At 38.0% G+C, this 4,317-nt stretch overlaps 1 long non-coding RNA gene across 1 annotated transcript; it reads left to right on the top strand.

The window, feature by feature from the left end:
• Positions 1 to 902: 902 nt before the first annotated feature.
• On the top strand, positions 903 to 4,017 carry LOC146208602 (uncharacterized). The gene is made up of 3 exons (XR_014703394.1): positions 903 to 1,064; positions 1,539 to 1,619; positions 3,486 to 4,017. It is a non-coding gene; the product is annotated as an uncharacterized LOC146208602 (long non-coding RNA).
• Positions 4,018 to 4,317: the final 300 nt, after the last annotated feature.

Below are 4,317 nucleotides of genomic sequence, written 5' to 3'. Positions count from 1 at the left end.
GTATTTTATTTTCAGCAAGACTTCAATTAAGGCACTTGTACACGTGCTAAGTCAGCTGATGTGGTTCAAACCATTCAGTTTTCATTATTTTTGTGGTCACATTTCAACATAACTGTTTGACCGCATTACTTGATTTTTGTAGTGTCTTTAGACTAGAATAAATGGATATTCGATACTGATGCCTCAGCATTCAAGTAGAGGTCGACAGCTTGAATTCTGTGGCCAAATATTGTACAGGATGTTGCTATTACAGAGTTTGATTCTGACCAGATGTTTACATTTTTTTTGTCTTTTGCTTAAATGTACATATGAAGCGGTTATCATAGCCTTAGTCACATATGTTTACCTTCTTTGCTGATCACAGTGCGCATATTGCAGGCAAATTTGTGACTTACTGTTATTAAAAAATTTGTAATGTATGTGTTGAAAGCAGTTTACTGATTTAAAGGGTGCAGAAAACAATTTGACTTTCATATGCTAACGATGCATGTCTGTAGATTGTCTCTAAGAATTGAAGCCTACTTTTTAAAGCTTAGCGGGGACCCTTAGTTTAGAGATATATTACATATTTTATTGCCATTCAGCCGTGTGCCAAGTTGAGGGAAGGAGGATCATAATTTTTGCTTTGTTATTTTTTATATTAGACTTTCCTTAATATTGCTTGCAGTTTGGCCATGAGTGACAAAATACTGATGGTTTTTGCAGTTTTCTAACCTTAGTAAATATTTGTATTTGCTGTTTGCTAATGCCAGTTTTTTTTTTTTTTTTTTTTTTCAGATATGTACAAAGGCATCAATTGCCTTAGCTTTTGTACAATGATTTTTAATATTCTGCTACTTGAAACATTGAGTAAAATGAATTCTTTATGGCTAACATTCACACAAACTTGCAGTTCTTACGTGACGTCTACATGCTGATCAAGAAGGACGGCAAAGAGGCAGTTGAAATTGGCCTTAACAAGACATTTGTCTTGGTTCTGAAGGACACCATTCGTGCAAGAAAAAAGGACATTGCCCGGGTGCTCGAAGTATGTTCTGAGGGAATGCGTGAAAGGAGAAAGAAGCGTAAGTATTAAGCTGTTTCCTTCTGTTTGCTGCATGTGCTATCTAATTGGCAGTTTTTCGCTAAATGCCTACATTTTTGCCATTTTGCATTGCCTTATATATATACTAAAAACATGGCTGAGCATCAGAAAGAATAATAAAACCATAACTAGCCTGTGCATTTCTTCATATGTAAAAATTTTCGCATTAGCTAAATTTAAATTACCTATTGTTCTTCTCCATTGTAATGGTGCAGCCTTTTCGAATCTGTTCAACTAGTAGCAGCGAATTAGGTGATACCTGATACAAATCTTCACAAGCTTTGCTAATTTTTGCTGTCAGATGTTTGGCTTTCAGTTTGCGTGCCTCTACATGTTTTCAATTTTGTTTATTTGCCTTCCTAAATTAGACAATAAATTATCGCCTCAAAACTCGGCTATCTCTTTTTACCTGCAAGGAGGTACACCATTGTTGTGTTGCTTATTTCTATTGTAGATGTACAGACAGTATGCATTCTGCAACTCTTGGCAAACATTGGGAACCAGCCGGGAGCTCTGGATGTTGTTTGTATCATTTGTAAGTTTTATCTTTGTCATTTGAATATTCAGGAAGCCTACTTGAAACCGACATTATTAGCGAATTTTCTTTGTTTCTAAAATGGTTTACAGTCTAACTTGTAATATGTATTAGTGATTCATAATTCAAATAGAAATACTACACAAGTTTTCATCACAACTGTGAATTCTTTGCTGTGAAAGGATTATTTGCACTGTAAGTACAATCAAAAGCACTTTTAAAAGACTCCTGCCATCACATGCTTACCACGTCGTATTGCATACAAGAGTCACCTGATGAAGCACTGGTAATGTCAAGATTGGTGCAGTGTGCCATTTGACTAAGCACTCTGCTGCAGTGGACCAGCATTGCTTTATCAAATGGCTCTTGCAGGCAGCTTGGTGGGGTTTAGCATTTGCTGGAAAGGGGGTTGCTAGTTCCTAATATGTTCCTAATGTCTGGAATATATAATCTGAGACTGCTTCAAAAGAAATATTTGCCACATTGTCTTATCCTACAGGCTTCTGAAGGTGGGTAATGCAGTTTAATAGTTGTTTTAAAAAAATGCTGTAATTTGCTAGCCAAGTTTGAAATGATGTAATAATTTTAATTCTTCTGAGATTAGGTTTACCACATTGATTGGGAGAAAATAGTGCTGTGTTTCAAGGTTCATGCTGTATAAATATAATGCCTTCAACTACAGATGCTAACATTTCATGCATTAACCATGTGACACTGTCAAAGACATTCTCATTTATAGTAAACATTCTCAATAAATTCAAATTGTTATTTTTGCATTTCAAGTTAGTCAACATATTTTTAGTATTCGAACCTTTAGTATTTCAAAGTGCTCAGACTGCCTGCCGCTATAACCATTACAACTTCTTGAACACTTGAGCTTCCTGCCGCCTTTTGAGGCTCACCACTGATGTTCTGGATGCCTGTGCATACAATGTGCTATGCGTGGAAAATGTTTTAACATGCCATGCTTCAGTGTTGATATTTTTTAGAGCTTCTGCTGTTTGGTTGTTAGGTAATGCTCTGCTGTTGCACATGTAATTGTCGCTCAACTCAAAGTTCCAGTGTACACTTTCAATGAATAATGTGTGATGAAGTTTCAGAACTGCCACATAGAGCAGCGAGAACACTTTTTCCTTGTTACTAAACCTTAAATGTAAACACTTCAGGAAGCATTGCGATGACCTAGGGCTTGGCTGGTTCATACTTAGCACAAGAAGACGTGCAAAAGTTCAGAAATGCATTATGTGTTATGTATTACATGCACTGTTTTTTTTTTTGTACTGCCCCATCACTAAGTATGCTCTTTCCACGTTTTTTTTGTTTGGTTCTGCAGTATCTACTTGGCCAGTGCCTTCAATTGAGCCAGCTGTTATTATTTTAGTAGTAAACACCGTGCTCCAGAGCTGTTTATTGTTTATTTACATTTTTAACTATCGTAATAAGCATTCCAGTTCATGTGAAATGAAAAGTTCGTAGGGCAGCATAAAAGTTCTCTAACCCAGGTGCTTTTGATGAGTGTAGCCATTTTTGTTTGATAAAATAGCTTGCATAATCTAAAATTACCATGCAACAGCATGCTGCATGAATAAAAATGGGTTGACCTTATGTGCTCTCATTTATGACTTGATCAGACTGCTGGCTTTGTGCCTCCTGAACCAACCATAACAGCATACTCTGCATTGTTAATTGTGAGATAACCACCAGTGGTTTCCGATAGGGCCCTTCTCTAGCAAACTGCTGTACACTAAAGGGGCATTGGCGTATTCTAAATATAGAGTAGAAAATATGTTGAATTTTCTTTTTGCCAGGTGCAGTGCATATTTATACAGCTGCTCTGTTATGCACTTCTTTCACAATTTTATCAAGGAACAGGAAGAAAAGCCTGCCACGCCGTGCGTCGGATATACTGGGAGCAGCATCAAAGAAGCTGAAGAGCATTTCCCCTTCATTCAGCAGCGGAAGCTTCTTCGAGTCATCGACTCTACTTAGGGTATTGTTCCAATAATGGGTCGATTTTGGCTGTTCAATCTGACATATGACAAAGGGTCCGACAATTTGTGCTGCTTTATAGAGCACCTCTTTTTTGGGCGTCTGCGTGTCGAAGCCAAGATGCGCTGCACGACGCTTTATTTTATTGCTTAAGGCCGAATTTTATGCAAGCGCACGCGTTGACACTGACAAAGCATAGGATTAATATTGTGTACTGCGATTATTGTTGCATATGACTAAAAGTTTTGTTGTTGTTTTTTAAGAAATGTCACCATACTGCTGTGTTCATTGTTCGGTTCTGTTTTTGAAAAAAATTGTATACTTTGTTGTCTGCATTTGTTGGAACTGTTTTGCTTCTTTCATTTTTTTAGGTATTTACGTACATACCATGTATGTTTTTGCCCGTCTGCTAGGCTCTCGGTGGAGAGTGGCGGTATCGTTAAATAAATGAGGTTCCATAGCGCGCATCAATGAAGAAACAGAACCCAAGCGCCCCCCTGCCCCCCCCCCCCCCCCCCCTCCACCAGCACCCGAGCACCCACTAGCCCGAACCCTGACCCTTCTATGCCGAATAAAAGACTTCCAGTTTCCTTCTGTGTGACATTTTTTTGTAACATGCTTTGTGAATTTGAAAAAACAATCATACTGGCTTGGGCCATTCGAGATGTCAAAATAATGGCATGCAGCATCTCTTTACATGCTCATTTGG

The sequence above is a fragment of the Amblyomma maculatum genome, chromosome 1, assembly GCF_055883805.1.
Source record: "Amblyomma maculatum isolate TAMU_Amacu chromosome 1, ASM5588380v1, whole genome shotgun sequence".
Taxonomy (NCBI): domain Eukaryota; kingdom Metazoa; phylum Arthropoda; class Arachnida; order Ixodida; family Ixodidae; genus Amblyomma; species Amblyomma maculatum.
This window is presented reverse-complemented; position numbering and strand designations above follow the sequence as displayed.